This window comes from Saccopteryx bilineata, chromosome 7, assembly GCF_036850765.1.
Source record: "Saccopteryx bilineata isolate mSacBil1 chromosome 7, mSacBil1_pri_phased_curated, whole genome shotgun sequence".
NCBI classification, from domain to species: Eukaryota; Metazoa; Chordata; class Mammalia; order Chiroptera; family Emballonuridae; genus Saccopteryx; species Saccopteryx bilineata.
Window position 1 is genome coordinate 51,265,104 of NC_089496.1, and position 16,823 is coordinate 51,281,926.

General features: G+C 50.3%; 1 protein-coding gene across 11 annotated transcripts in view; it reads right to left on the reverse strand.

The window, feature by feature from the left end:
* Nucleotides 1–16,823, reverse strand: part of ELMO1 (engulfment and cell motility 1) — a 485,801-nt gene that overhangs the window by 154,543 nt on the left and 314,435 nt on the right. The gene's annotated exons all lie outside the window — the stretch shown is intronic.

A 16,823-nucleotide genomic window follows, 5' to 3' on the forward strand; every position in this document is an offset into this window, starting at 1 on the left:
TGCTCTCCTCTTATGGACGAGGACACTGGAGCCCAAGGAAGCAGGCTTTGTGACCACCCCCAACACAGGACCCTAAGCTATCTGTAAATACTCTGTTCACAAAATTTAGGGGATATTTCAAAATCAATATGAAGCTATAAAAAATCCCCTAATTATTTTGTGAGCAGCGTATAAGATGTTAAGTACAATGAAAGAATTTCTATTTTGACTGGGATCCTTTAAAGACCAATTAGTCTTCAAGGCTCCAAATGGTGGAATTTCAAGCCCTAGAAGCTGAGGAGAGGGAGAGGGGGAGGGGGAGAGGGAGAGGGGGGAGGGGGAGAGGGGGAGAGGGGAGAGAAGAGGGGAAGAAGGGGTATAGAAGGGGAGAGAGGGAGAGGGAGAGAGGGGGAGGGGGAAAGAAGAGGAGGAAACGGGGAGAGAAGAGGGGGAGAGGGGGGAGAGAAGAGGGGGAGAGGGGGAGAGGGGGATAGAGGGATAGAGGGAGAGGGGGAGAGGGAGAGAGGGGGAGAGGGGGGAGAAAAGGGGGAGAGGGGGGAGGGGGAGGAGATAGGGAGAGAGGGAGAGGAAGAGAAAGGAGAGGAGGAGAGAGGGAGAGGCAGAGAAGGGGAGAGGGGGAGAGAAGAGGGGGAGAGGGGGAGAGAAGAGGGGGAGAGGGGGAGAGGGGGGAGGCGGAGGAGGATAGAGAGGGAGAGGGGGAGAAAAGAAAGGGGGAGAGAGGGAGAGGCAGGAGAGGGTTAGCAGAGACCTGCTGTACTTGGGGAGAGCCCTGCTGCAGCCACATGGCTGAAGCTCAAGTCTTCCCAGAATCCTCTCGTGCAGGTGGACGGACCCTGACCCAGCCTCACAGGACCCACTCCGTTCTGTCAGAACCATAAGCTATTATATCCCCTTTTCTCTCTGCATCCCTTCTGAGCACCGAGTCCCTGACCCTGAGACAATTTTAAACAACAGCCAAGCGGTCTGTCTTTGCACAGCTCCACCCCTCTGAAGGGCGGAACCCAAATGGAGATAGGTGGAAGCCCTTTCCTCCCAGGCCGGTTAAGGGCACAGGCTGGCAGCAGGGTGAGCGGTGTAGAAAGGGTTAGGGTCGGGGCAGGGGGTGCAGACTTGGATTCGCGTCCAGGCCATGCCAAGCAAGAGCAAGTTATTGCACCTCGCTGGCCCTTGATTGTCTTAATTAAAAAGAAAAGAAAAAGTAGAAACGAATCTCGTCTGGCTTCTCCAAAGGCTGGGAGCGGGCCAAATGACACGATTCTCGGGACAGCGCTTTGAACAGACCCACGCAGATGCGGAGAGAGGTGGTGAGGGACGGCGAGGGTGGTGCCAGCATATCGTTTCCAGGAACACGGGCTGCTCTTCCTGTCTCCCCTAATTCCTAGTTGAGCCTGTTCACATCCCAGAAATCAGAGGCAAGAACATACAAGTCTCGCCACCCCCAGCCTGCGTGACCAGCAGGGAGAGTGAAGGTCTGACCGGAGACACAGAACTATTTAGGGACTCGGAACACAGACGCAGGGGGCTGCGCATGCGCTGCCGTGGGTGTGGGAGGGGCTGTGTGTCTCCCTTTCCTAAGCATTGAAGCCAATGAAACACAGGCACAGGTCTACAGAAGCACTTGAAAGCTCTATTGCCGTCCAAGAACTCGTCATTAATCACATTACCGCACTCTCTCTTTCCGGCCAAGTGTGATTATATGTATACTTTATGCCCTAGTTAGAGTTTTTATGGGATTGTTGGAGCTGAGACGGCAGTGCAAACGTGAGACCAACAAGCCCTGCTCTTGCTGCGATGACGGGGGAGGGAGGCAGCGTCGCTAACAACAGGGAATATTTCTTGGGTCCCAGAAGGTACAAAGAGCTCTCTACAAGAGTTATTCTCCCAACAGCCCTGGAAGAAGGCATTATTATGCTTATCCTCGTTTTACATATGAGGAAGGTGAACCTTGGAGAAATTAAACCTTCAGTTATGAGCTTTTCTCAGATGTCCCCAAATGAGCATTTAAAACTCACAGTTTAGCTGGCCTGGAGGAGGCAGGCTTGTGACCTTAGTTGACCTGAAGAGCTCAGGGCATTTCCTTGCGACTGCAGCTTCAGAAACCAGTTTCTCCACTCACCCCAATGCTCTCCTCCTTCCACAGAAACTGGGCTCGTGGCTGGCAGCCCAACGGGGCTCACAGCAAGTGTCCAGGGAGCACACGGTGATGGACAACACCTGGCCATGTGACAGTGCCAACAATGGCCACACCACTGCCACCAGCCATGTACCCGGGCCCTGGACCCACATTATTATTTATTACAACAAGCACATGCGGAAGGTATCATCAATTTCTTCTTTTTTATTTATTATTTTAGTTTTTACAGAGTCAGAGAGAGGGACAGACAGACAGGAACGGAGAGAGATGAGAAGCATCAATCATCAGTTTTTCGTTGCCACACCTTAGTTGTTCATTGATTGCTTTCTTATAGGTGCCTTGACCACGGGCTACAGTAGACCAAGTAACCTCTTGCTCGCTCGAGCCAGCGACCTTCGGTTCAAGCTGGTGAGCTTTGCTCAAACTGGCGACCTCGGGGCCTCGAACCTGGGCCCTCCGCATCCCAGTCTGACACTCTATCCACTGCACTACCTCCTGGTCAGGCTCTTCTTTTTTAAATAGAAGAGCTAGAACAATTGGGTGATGTGTCCCAGGTCTCATGGGCTTCCAGGTGGCGGAGCCAGAATACAATCTCAGGTGGACTCGGCTCGGAAGCCCACCACTGTTGTGCTATATTCACTTCTCATTCTGTTTTCCAGTTACACCCACCTGATTCCCCTTCACCCCCACCCTGCAACACGAATCTGAAAGAACTGCTTTTCCAGCCATAGATAGTATTTATGTGTAAAGCCAGTAGCCACGCCCACCATCACAGCCACCATCACACCCATGCAGGTTCGCATTAGATTCGGACAGTCGGTAATGAAACAAGGGAGCCAAGAACTGGTGGGCCATTAGCTTTAATCTTAGTTTGCACCCGGCGGGCAAGTAAAAACACACACTGGGCTCCAAAACCCACTCATTCATTGCTCACAAAGCTACTGACTTATCCGAGTTTCCTAGATTTCTAGCTCACTAGCCTTATTCACCTCTGTTCCCCATCTCCTTCTCTCTGCACAAACTCTGCACAGACTGGCTTCTCCCTCAGCACTCCGCCATCTTGGATGCTTTTCATGGCCTCCTCCACGTGGCCTTTCTCTGTTCTCCTTTCTCTGCTCTCTCCTCTAATGCTAATCTCAGGAACCGAGAGAGAGCAAGCTCCCAGTCTGCCCCACTTTATAGTGTAGAAATCAAAATCTTTAATCCAATCTACAAATAAGAAAGTCTCTGATACAAAGTCACTTATCTGAGGCATAATGGGATTCTTCATGAGAGTGTGCCAACCCACATCAAAAACGGTGGGAAAGGCTTAGTCCTAAAGCCAAGCCCCAGGCTACAAGGATCCTGCCTTTCCACAGCCCACCCCCAACACACATTAATACAATCACACCCATTCCAAGCAAGAAGAGCAATTAATATTATCACCTGGGCGACGGGCTTCCACGTGGGCAGCACCATCTTTAACGAAGTGAGCATAATATATTTTATCTGCCTAACATTATGCCATAAAACCTTACAAATGGTACAACTTTGACTGCAATGACTTCAGGCATGTTTAGAGTTTGGGGTCCTCCGTTTTCTCCCTACTAGTCATGATCCGAGTGGAGTTAGACTCAAGTCACCACGGTAACATGCCTCTTCCAGTTCCTGCGGCACGTTTTCTGGACCAGGTCAAGCGGCTCTCTCCCCAACTCTCCTGAGTGTCCAAGAGATAGTCTCCCTGGTTCTAGCTCTTACTGAACAAACTCCTTTACCTCCCTTAAGAAAAGTCTCAGCTTCTCAACACCCCAACTTTCTCCCAGAGAGTCAATCACTGGGGAAGAATATCACAGGATGAATTCAGTCAAGTATTTCTTATTTCAAGAAACTAATGGATGGAGTTTCTTGTTGGACAGAACCCCAATTTTGTTTATTGCAACAATGTGCCCACCTTCAAACCGCTGTTGTCAGCCCCTTGTAACTAAGAGTGGTCGTTCTGACAATCCCACCAACAACAGAGAGATGGAAATCACTGGATAGAGTTTCCAGTTCAGAAGAGGTGACGACCTCATTCGCATGTCACTTCTGCCTCTGACTTCACTTGAAACCTGTTGGTTGTGCAAATCAATGTCACCGAGATATGTTCAATTTAAATATATATATATATTATATATATAATATATATATATATGAACCATAAGTAAATAAATAAAAAGGAAAACGAGAAGATTGTGCAGTTTGGTAGCAAACTGCCTCTCAAAGTGGATCACCTCCTAATTTCGTTCGGATCATTTGTGCTGAGGCAAGTCCTTCCCGTAGACCAGAAAACAAGGCCAACTGCACCGAGTCCAGACAGCAGGTTCTGGTGCTGTCCTGTGACCTTGAGAAGGTCATCTCAGCTCCTGGGTTCGAGGGTTCTTATTGGTAAATAAGATGGACTGCTAAGGCTCCTGCCATGTCTAAAAGTCTAAGAGCAAACATACACGCAAACACATGCCCTCAAACACACACACTCACACACTTGTGTATCCACCCACCAGATAATGGACTTGATCTCCCTAAACTATTTCTTTCTCGAAGGACAGGATGGCTCCACGTCTCACTGAGGGTGTGACAGGATCACGGCGGCAGGGGATGGGCTTAGAAAATGTTTGGTGACCTGCTATTTACTCTCCCTTTCATAAGAAAATTGTTAGTTGCTTTTACACCCCCCCCCGACCTATTAATACCACCTAATGCGGGCTGTTACATAAGGAAATTACTTGACTAAAGCTAGAGTGACAAGATGACAGGTGAATGCACATATTTCCTGCTTTCATGGGAATTTTCCGAGACAAATGCAATTTCTTCCCGATGCTGAAAGGCCCCCGTGCCACGCTGGCGATGGGCCTCGTTCTGCTAAGAGACGCCGGGAACCCATTTACAAGTGACTGGAGGGTCACAGACTTGGGAGGCGCCAGGCAAATGATGAATATTTTTTTTTTTTACCGAAAGAGAGATAAGCGTTGGCCTGACACAAGGGCATCCATTTTGTTTTAACATCCTGAGCTACAGGAATGAGGGGAGAAATTATACACCCACGAAGGCATTCAATCCACGGGAACTGCCGGCGTGACTGTAAAATCTTATTAGCTACCCACGGCGTGGAAGCTCAAATGAGAGCTCTTTGTAGCTGCCGGGGCAGTCTGCATAAGGGAGCTAGGAAGTCTCAGACACAAAGGTGCGTTCATCCCTTTTTATACCTTTGCAGGAAATCTTACCCTGTGGCCTCGGCGGTTTCTATTTTTAGTCACGGTACTCTTTCAGGGCTTGGCTTCGGAGTTTTGGTACTGGGTCAGAAGATGTTAAAAATTCAGACCTTGTATGGATGGGAAGGACAGAAACAGGAGAAGGGGGCAAATCATATGAAGTCCCCCCCCACGCAGCTGCGGTCGGTCCCGCCAATAGAGAAGCTCCCACTCCCTGGTGTTTCGGGGCAGGGGATCAGAGGCGAGACACCTGCTCAGCGCTTCTCAGCTGAAGCCTCCTGGTTTAACAGAACTGCATATTCTTTTCTATCCCACATCACGCCTAAAAATAGTATGAAACTAACACTGAAAAGACACGCAAGTAGCTAATCTAATGCTTCTTTGTTCACCTTCTCTCTGGGCCTTTTTAAAAGGACATGGAGAAGAGGAAAAAAAAATAATGACTAGTGTTAGGGCTGAAAATCAGACTCCAGCACCAAAAGGCAGCCCATTCAGCGGAATGACCTGCGGCCGCATGCCAGTCAGGCGGTGGATGCGAATAAAAAAGCAGAGAGAACGTTTTCTGGAGCGAGGTGGCCCGGGTGCAAAACTTGGTGTCACTATTTCATAGCAAGGTGACTTTGATCACGTTACACTTCTTCTGGACCTCAATTTCCTCATTCGAAAAAAAGACAATGCCTCCATCTCATTAGATTGCTGCTAGAATTAAATGTAAAGCAATACCTGATTCATTTATTAATGGAGATAAAATAAGTACTCAGTGCTAGTTGATACCAGTTTTAATAGCAAAATGATTCTTGTATTTAGCTTAAATGGCAAACCTGGAGGAGTTGCACTTTCAGATAGAGAGACGTTATGAAAACACAATAATTAAAATATCTTGTTATTGGTCCCTGGAAAAACAGAATAATGGAATAGAAGAGCAAGTCTAGATACCGACCTGTGTATACAATCACTAGATTTATGGCAAAGGTGATGTGGAAGTGGAAGAGATTTTCAATACCTTGTGCTGGGCTAATTATATATACCTATATCTGGATAAAATGAACTATGACTCCCTACCTCACACCATCTACAAAAATCAACTCTAGGTAGATTAAAGAATGCAATATGAGAGGAAAGATAATGAAACTTCTATATAACACAAGAGAATCTATTCATGACATTCAAGTGAGCAATGATTTCTGAAACAGGACAGAAAAATCACTCACTCTAAGGATACGTGTTGACTGAATCATATTCAAGTCACACGCTGTTCATTAAAAGATACAATAAGGACGGCAACCTTGGTGTAGGAGAAAAACTTGCAACATTACCTGACAATGAACTGGTATCAGTTATATACAAACATCCCTATAGTTCAATAAGAGAAAGAGAGACCCCAACAGAAAAATGGGCACAGTGTGACTAGGCATTTCATTGCATAGAGCAGGGGTCCCCAAACTGCGGCCCCCTGAGGCCATTTATCCGGCCCCTGCCGCATTTCCGGAAGGGGCACCTCTTTCATTGGTGGTCAGTGAGAGGAGCACATTGACCATCTTATTAGCCAAAAGCAGGCCCATAGTTCCCATTGAAATACTGGTCAGTTTGTTGATTTAAATGTACTTGTTCTTTATGTTAAATACTGTATTTGTTCCCGTTTTGTTTTTTTACTTTAAAATAAGATATGTGCAGTGTGCATAGGGATTTGTTCATAGTTTCTTTTTTATTGTCCGGCCCTCCAATGGTCTCAGCAACAGTGAACTGGCCCTCTGTGTAAAAAGTTTGGGGACCCCTGGCATAGAGTACCTAAGTGGCCAACAGACATGTGAAAAAGTACTCAGCCTTTTCAGTCACTAGGGACATGTAAATTTAAGCAACAATGATATACTTTCAAACATCCACCAGAATGGCTACAGTAAAAGCACAGAAAATACTAAGCATTGGTAAGAATGTGGAACAAAAGGCATTCTCATGAACTGTTGATGGAAGTATAAATCGTTTACTTGCTTTGAGAAACAGTGTGGTAGTATTTATTAAAGGCAAAATATTTGTACCTTATGATGCAGCAATTCTACAAGAAAATATAAACCCAACAGAAATGCATACGTACGTACTGCCTATGAAATGTATGTGAATGTTCATAGCAGTTCTCTTGGTTAGAGCCCAAAACTTGAAACTGCCAAAATGTCCATCCAAGTGCTATTAGAAAACTCAGTTACAGTTTATTCATACAGAAGCAGATTTATTACAAAGAGATGATTTTAAAAACTATACCATCCACCCGTCCATCCATCTTCTCTCCTCCAATAACATGAAAGAATTGCAAACATAGTGTTGAACAAAAAGAGTCCCATACAGAAGAGAACATACTAGATAATCTTATTGCTCTAAAGCTCAACACAGGCACAACTCATGGAAGGAAGTGGAGGGAGGGCCACCCAAGAGGGTCTCTGACAGTTGTGTAATACTATCTTGATCCTAGGTGGAGGCTAACTGAGTCGTTATTGGTGGGGACATTCACTGAGCTGTGCTGTGTCCTTAGGACTGACACTTACATTAAAGGTTAACTTAGAAAGTAGAACATGACCTTTGCAGATGAATAAGAAGGGGCGATGACCTTGTAGACAGAGTAAGGCTATCTTATGTGATGTGGGGGCCTTCTGGCAGCCGTGCTGTGTTTGCCCGGCCCATCATCCCTGGGCCGGGGGTCAGCAGTGTACTACCTGGGGCCCGGGTTACTGGCTGGATACAGAAGCATGTGACCGTCTGGCCTGGCACCCTAACCCTGACCGGTGTCAGCTTCTGAAGTGGGTCAGGGGTCCCTCTCCACACCTGGGCGGGAGTTTAATGTCACCTGTTGGAAGGACACAGCAGCATATGTATGCCTTTTGTAGCCATGGCTGCTGACCTCACAGGAGAGAGTGCAGCTGCTGATGGGAACGCTGTCGAGGGTTCGGCTGGTGTGTGAACTCTAAGAGTCACACGTTTCTTTTAATTGAGCTTTCTCCCTCTCTCCCTCCCTCACGCTTTCTTTCCACCCATCCAAGAGTGTGCATGTCCACCTGTCTGTCTGTCCATCCATGTAGACATCCATCTGTTCATTCACCTTCCTCCCTCCCTTCCTTCCTTCCATCCAACCAACCAACCATTCATCCATCCATCCAACTGCAAGGGTGGTTAAGAACACGGCCTTGGAGCCAGTCTGCCTGAGTTTGGATTCTGGTTCCGACCCTCATGACCTCTATGACCTCCAGCTCCTGAGCAAGGGGAGCTGAGTAACAGCTGAGGCTGAAGAAGCAGGCTGGCATCAGGCCACCGCATTCTTTGCCGACCGCACCAGGGGACCTCGTGGGAAGCCACGAGAGGGTCTTCAGCAGCAGTGTGATAGAGACACTTCTCAGCTCCTTTCTTCCTCCACATGTCGTCTCTTTTTAATGAACTGAAATCCAAGCAGTCTGAAGACTGCCACTCTGCGGTCTGCAGTCTTGGTATTGTAGGGTATTCATGTGGGGTGGCGGCCAGATAAAACCTTCAGGGCGAAACGGTTAGGAGCGTGGGTTCTGGAGTCGGGACTGGGGCTAGACCTTCTCCTGTGCACCTGAACTGTGTGATCCCAGCCAAGTCCCTAATGTATCTATGCCTCTCTTATTTTGATGACAATAACAGTAACTTACAGCTTGTATAAGTCAGTCAAGATATAGTGAGACTATTTCCATAAAGCACTTAGCCAAGCGTCTGGCATAGAATCAGCACTCGATAAATGTGCGTCACAAAACGTGCAGAATACAAATATGTGTGTAATTCACTCCCCCCCCTCCCACACACACACAAACTTGAATTTGATATATGGTTTAGATGCAGCGAGATCTGACTTACTTTCACCTCCCCTCGCAAAGGTTCCCAGTCCCCCGGAAAGTTACAGAACAGCATTCCCATCACCACCTTGCGAGATGTTTAGCCAAATAGACAGAATGTGCAGAAATTCCGGTAAATTAAGATTTCTGATAAGAGCGAGCTACGTGACCCCCGGGAGTTTGCTTAGAATTGAAAAATGATCTTGCCGATACAGTCTGGTTTTGCTCTGTCCTTGGTCCTCTGGCTGAAACAGCTGAAATGTGCAGGAAGATGGGAGCCGGGATCCTTGCAGCCTCCCCTGCTGGCAAAATAACCATTTCTGGATCCACTTACGGGTCTACGAAGGGGCTCTTTCTTAGCCCAAAAGTGGGTGGGTGGGGGAGGACAAGTAGGAAAACAATGAATTCTGCGGAAAGGGTATCAACTGGGCGGTATGAGTTTCCGCCGTGCACCACCAGCGAGGGAGCACACTAGCCCTGCTAAATATAGTCTGCCTGTCTTCTGGGGGAGGCCGGGTGGCTGCGGCCCCAGGAGGACGCCGGGGGAGACGGGGACAGAGGGGGACTCTGGCTGGGGAGAGGGTGGCCCAGGCAAGGCACAGCCCGGGAGAACATGTCCAAGAAGCCATTTCTGGGTGCCCTCGTTAAAACCCCCTTCACAGGAAAAAATTATTCTGAGAAGTGGCACATCAAGAGGCTGTCACACAGCAGATTTAGCCTGGATATAAATAACCGCCTGTCCAACCACGTGGCCGTGGGCACTCACTCGGGGGTAAGGTTGGGAGAGAGGCACGCGGCTGGGCAGCTGGGACGCGCCGCGCTGGGGGAGACGTGGCGGGAATGGTGCGCACCGTCCGATGACCGCGGGCCACCCCTCGACCTGGGGCTCAGAGCGTGAGTCAGGGCTGGGGAGCTGGCAGGAGGGGGACTGAAAAGAAGTCATCTTGAAGCTTCACGAACACAAAGCGAAGACAAGAGGACATGCCATGGCTTGCCCGTCACACACACGCGTTGCTGTCTTCTGTGCTCGGTGAATGACTCCCCTTAAAACCTCAGTGATTATCTGTAGCTGGTAGGGTACCAGGCACATGCTTCAGCACGGCCCTGTCCGGCCCTCCTCCTCTCCTCTAACCTTTCTCTGACCTGTGACCGCACCCTGAAGTCAACCAGGGTTTCCACCTCTTTACCACGTCACCCCCCTGCAGATATGCCCGCATGTGGGGCTCCTGAGTGTCCCCCTTCACTAAGCCTGCTGAGTCACCCGGCAGGGCCAGCCCTTTAACAAAGACGCTTCCTTCCGGCTTGTCCATGGCCTCTTCCTTTCTGCTCCTACAGACCTTGACGTTCCTGCACCTGTGTGGACGTCCCCTCCGATGAGCCCACGGAACGCAGGGACCCCGATTTAGCGGTTTCTGCACTCCGTACGGTTCTCCTGGGCCAGCGCCCCAAGACACACTGCCCTGCCTTCCTTGGTGTCCTTCCCCCCTGCCCCCCAATTTCTCCTCGACGTGCTTCTTACTGTGCCCTGCCATGTCACGCAATGCTCACGGGACAGATAAGGGGTGCCCCCAGCTTTGGCATGGCACGGGCTGCGCACGCCCGCTCCGACGCGGGCACGCTGGGCGGCTCCACACATACTTTGCAATAGTGCAACCTGAAAAGTGAGGCCTCCGCCCTCTTTCCCCCAACTTTCTGGAACCCCAGGGTAGGTGTTCCCTTATGAGGACAATGAGGGAGATCGCAAAGGCAGCAAACCTACGACACAAAGCCAACAGGGAAGCGAAAGAAACCTGGCTGTGTTCCTAAAATACAGCGCTGTAGCCTTCCTCCGCAGGCCAGCGACAAGCCCGGACCGTGGCGGGATGGTGGCGGGGGGTGGGGGCGGGGCGGGAGAGTGAGCCAGTGACTAGCCCGGACCGTTGTGGGATGGGGGCGGGGCGGGGGAGTGAGCCTGCCCCCCTAACCACGCACCTGCTCCGGGTGGGGACACTGGTTTAATGCCCGGCTCGGCCCTTCTCAGCCTGCGTCACAAGGAACAGATGGCCTAAAGGATTGCATAACCATGTTAACAAAGTGCTCGCCGTGGGCAGTGAAATGAAGGCAGATCTGGAGAGATGACGGGGACAGCCATGCTTCTGCTAGCACAGGATCGGCGAGGACGGTGCTGTGTGTCGGCGCCCACGGCAAGAGCTAAGTCCCGGACTCGTTGGCCAGGCCGACAGTCCTCTCACACAGGGAGCGTGACAAGGAGGCTGGCTGTCACCCCGCCAGGATCACGCGGGCAGGACTGAGCAGAGGGGGCACAGCGGCCCGTCAGGGTGTGAACGCAGCACCGGCCTTGAGAGGGCAGGCCTTCCTCCAGCCTCCTGATAGTAATTCAGGAAAAGGTCAAGCTTCACGCAGGCACCGGGAGCTCCGCCAAAAAGAGAGGAAACTTCAAAGAACAAATCCCGAGATACCCGACCAGGAACCGCTGGCTGGAACACGTGACAAGGACGTGGTCTGAAGAATGAGTCACTTGGGGAAACGACATCAGCTGGGCAGAAGGCAAGCCGCTCCAAACGGTGAGAGCTTTCCTTCGGAGTACGGTGATGGCCGGGGACCAGGGACTGTCCTCTCTCATTCCCTCTGCAGAACAATTCCGCGAGGCAGCTGCAGCCATTCCCACCCCCGCCTGGATGACAGCAGTGAGGCCCGAGGGGGTGGAAGGCAGGGTGAGCTGGAGGCGGGCAGGGTGGGGCAGGGAAGGGACCGGAAGAGACTTTGCTCGGGGCCACAGGCGGGCGCACGGCAGCGTGCAGACGAGGTTTGGCCAAGCTGGAAGCTGTATGCTTGAAGCCTGTATGGTTTTGTGAACCTGTGTCACCCCAATAATCACTTCAATAAATAAAGAAAGATTAAAAAAAAATTCATCTCTTTTCAATATCCTAAAGGTTAAAAAAAAAAAATCAAGTGAATCCAACCAATCTATTTTTGGTCAAACAGTTATAGAGTGCTTAATATTCCAGCCACTGTACTCCCTGCTTGACAATTGAACGATGTCATTGTCACGTGAGAACTACACAGGAGGCAGGCTGGATTTGAACAAGACTGTCTGCATTCTCCCCACAGTGCACAAGGGTGCCATTGTCTCCACATCCTCGCCAGCACTTACTGTTTGTGGATGTCTTGATGACAGCCGTTCTCATCTCTAGTTTACAGGTGGGGAAACCGAGACACAGAGGGGTGCAGTGATTTGTCCGAGGTCACTCAGCCAGAGCCCGGCCGAGCTGACATTGAGTGTGGGCGGCAACCAGCCTGCAGAAGCCGTGTTCTGAACCAAAGAGGTGCCTAGCCAGTGTATGTGAGGGTCTTCTTGCCTCTCCGGCTCTGAAACTACACAGTTGACATGGTTGCTGTCCTATCATTGTGCTGTTAGATTAAGACCTTGCATGGAGCTCACAAAATAAGGCCAGGCGGCTCCTCGGACCCTGGCTGGCCACAGGCGTGACCGCGATTGCCCCAGGTATCTCGTATTTTACAACCTCTCATCAGTACAGTAAAGCCCTCACTTCTCATTGTCAGTGTGTTCTGCAACTTTCAGCGAAACGACGTGGAACGAACCACTTTTACCACAGGTGACTTGATACAAACAAGGTTTAAGTTTCTGTGACATCTCATCAATGTTAGAACAAAATGACCTTGATGGAAATGACATTATTCCAGGACCTGCTGTAAGTGACCAAACTATACGACTTTTCCATTCACTAAAAACGAGTCAATGTACTCTGATTTCCTTTGTTGAAAATGTAAAAAAAATAAATAAATAAAAGTTCTTAAGACTAGAGCTCTTTATGTCCCTGAAACAGCCTCAGCAACAAACAAATAAAAATCAGGTGCTGGTGTTTTGGTGGTATTTTGAAGAATAAATGTGAGTAGAACGTGGCATATTCCCTAGAGCAGCGGTTCTAAACCTGTGGGTCGCGACCCCACCGGGGTCGCCTAGAGCCATCGGAAAATACATAATGCATATCAGGTATTTACATCCCGAATCATAACTGTAGCAAAATTACAGTTATGAAGTAGCCACCAAAATTATTTTTTGGTTTGGGGTCACCGCAACATGAGGAACTGTATTGCGGGGTCACGGCATTAGAAAGGTTGAGAACCACTGTTCTAGAGGGCGAGGTCCCAGAACATACCTTCTTGTCTTGAGCATACAGACATCCCAGAAGGACTCTGGTTTTGCAGTTGATAAAAATTATTTTCACTAGGAGAGTGCACTAATAAAGTTAGGTTTAAGCTCTTGCTGTTGTTACTTCGATGAGACTTTTTTCATCCTACCCAGCATTTGTGCACAAATGGGATTCCAAGAAATGCTACACTAGGTTCTTGTTCTCGGACCACTGGATGGGTTGGAGGCCTCTCCTCACTGTGCGGTAGAAATGTGTGTGCTTGTGAAGAACTCAGTCTTAAATGGATGGGGTAAAGATACCTGTTCACCCTGCACTATCTAAATTCTTACCCCTGGTCTCAATGGCATTTAATGAAAACTAACATCCCTGCTCTCCCAGATTAGGACAAAAGGGTCTAAAGTCTTCCCCCCACCCTCAAGATAGACCCCTTTTCCTTCTTGCCCTCCCGGGGGGGGAGCCCAGGAAGTCTCACGAGAGCCGGGGCAGGACACGGACACAGCGATGACAGGGTTACGTCTAGCTGCCCTGGGGCCTTTGCACGGTGGACGTAATTAAGCCGCACTGCTTACTGCCCCTCAGAGGAAGTCCACCTCCTTAAAACTCTTCCCGGCATGGACCCACCCTACTCCTGAATGAGCCAATTTCAGGACACGTTGTTGTTGGTTTTTTGTGTGTTGTTTTTTTTTTAATCAATCTATCAGAATATCCTTATGAGGGGAGAGGGAGAAAACAATTTCAAAATTATGAGAACCAAATGGAATGACCGGATGATCAAATAAACTGGTTTCCAGACTTCTAGGCTCTAGCGTGTGCCTTTCCTTCTGCCTTCAACACCCTTCCTCATCACAGTCCCGTTCTCAGGCCTTCCCGGGTCCGGGGCAGTGTTAGAACCACTATGGAATACTTCTGTTTCTGTTACCTGTAGGGTCCATGGCGACACGTCTCCGTCTCGCCGCCGGCCAAGTTCCCACCTCTCTGTCTGCCTTTGTGCCTCCCCTCCGGCCCTCTTAGACCCTGGAGAGCCAGGACAAGGCCCCCTCTGTTCGTGCGTACTCAAAATGTTGGCAGCATGCATGCTGAACCGGCCCCTTGGCTGACGGAACAAAGCTCTTCCAGTTGCAACGTTCCAAACACGCTCCATCCCCTTCCAGGGAAAAAATGAGGCACCGAAACATTCTTGCCGGTGCCAGTTAACCACTGAGCATCCCTCCCCTGTGCCAGAAACAAACATGACCACAGGAGGAGGCTCCGCGTGGGGCCGTGCCCACATGTTTCAGCGCCTGGGCTAAAATAAGCCCACGGGTGTGTGGGACGCATCATCATGTTGTACCAGGAAACTCGCCCTCCCATATTTAAAAATACACTTGGTTTGGCTGGCTTCTGGCTGCTGCTCATGCCGGGCCGCATGAGTCCCTTGCAGAAGCGCCCCATTAGAGGGCACCCCCGTGGACGACTTCCTTTGTGTGCTCGGGGTGAGTCAGGAGGTATGACTCACGGCTCGCTCCTGTAACAATAAAAACCTGTTCTCCCTTCCCTTTCATGATCAGCGCTCGGTGGGCCTCCCTGGCACCTTTTGGAAGCTCGCAGGGAGCCAGGGGAAGGAGAAGGCAGGGGAGAGCGTGCGAGCTGGCGTTATCTCTTTTTAACGAGCTACTCTATTTAAAGTGCCTTTCATCCGAGCAGCACACACCGTCTGGAGGACCGATGCATCTGAGGCTCCCGTCACCCCTGGGAGGCCAGTCCCGGGCTGCTGTTGCTCTTTGGTCGTTGCCGGGGGGGGGGGGGCAGGAGGGCTCGATGGAGGGAAAGGCATTGTGTAATGTCCCCGAGGGGTGGGCACCTACAGCCGGTCTCCCTGAGCTGCTGCTGGTAAACGGCTGGTGGGACTTTCTTTCTTGGTTACAAGACCCACGTGCGTGGCCAAGGAGAGGGACCGTCTCCGGCACCCTCGGGGGTCAAGTCACGAACTTGAAGGACGATGGAAGGACTGCGACCTTCTGTGTCATCCAGGGCACAGGGGACCCGCCGGTGGGAGAACCCCCAGGCTGCGTGACGTTACACACGACAGAGGTCAGTTCCTCTGTTCCACTGCAGAAAGCATTCCGAGTGGCTGCCCCGAGGGCGGCAGCAGCCCCGGGCTCTGCAGGGAAGAGCCGCAGAATAAACAGCAGCGAGTGAAGGGTCGCCAAGGAAACACAGGCACGGGGTGACGAGCAGCCGGGACAAGGGCAGGTTTGTTTCCTCGGAGGCACTGGCCCTGGACGGGGGCCGACGGTGGGCTGCACGAGTGCGCCGTTCTCGTGTTTTTCTCTCGGAACACTTTCCCAGTGGGGCCCACTTCAGACCCCGCACCCCCTAAGCAACGTCTCTTGGAAGCCGTGTACACCGTGTGCACGCACGTCTGCCTTCAAAGGCCCTGCTTCCGAAGCCGGTTCGTGGCGGCCGAGAAACGAAACAGGGCAGCCCCCCTCCGCTCTCTGCTTTTCAGGGCACCCTGGTGCAGAGAGCACGCCGCCTCCACTCGAATAGAAGGCGATAAAAATACTCGTCGCCCACTCATCTCACAGGCGCACGGAGGGGACGGATCATGTTCAAAACACTTTGAATTCTGCAGGAGAAAAGCGCTCTGTGACAGCAGAGCTTTGTTACCGTGAATGTTGCAGGAGAACAAAACAATAACAACGTCTGGAACGTGCATTTAGGGGACAAAAAAAAAAATGCAGACACTAGATTATGAGTTTGGAGCAAGTCAGCGTTCTGCAGTCGAGGCCTGGATGTCCCTGCCCAGGAGGCAGAGACAGAAGGAGCCAGGGGATGTGGAATAGATGAAGAAATGAGATCAATGCAGTGTCTTTGATGGGAGGGGATTCTCATGAGAATACACACTCTGAAAAAGAAACTGGAAGGCAATTTGTCTCATGATAAGGTAGAAGGGTCAGAATATTGGAGCCAAGATAATCAGAATGGACTGATTCCGAAAAAGCCAGGAAGACAACAGGAAGAGGACCCAGGAGAGGACAACCATTCAGTGCCCAGGGGCAGGAAGGGGTGGACAGATGGTCCAGAGGGCTCAGTGATGCGGAGAAAGACAACAGGAGATGAAGGAATGTTGTCAACAGTGGACAACTGTCTGGACCCGACGGCAGGGCTACGTAGGAGAAAGAAACCAGACCGGTAGAAGGACAAAGGAACAGTCGGCTCTCTGGAACAAAAGAGACATATGTTTTCTGGGTGAACTGCTTCATGTCTCACGTCCTCACACAGCTGAGAAAATCGGGAAAGAAGAAAAATGTATATAAAAAAAATCTTCAAAGATGTTCTGGTTTCAGACAAATGTCAGAGATGGGGATAAGTAAGCTGAGCTCAGGGGGGTGATGAAAAATCGGAACCGAGTCCACAAGGAAGGACACGCATTTTTGGCTGTGACTTTTTTCTTCTCTTTTGAAAAACA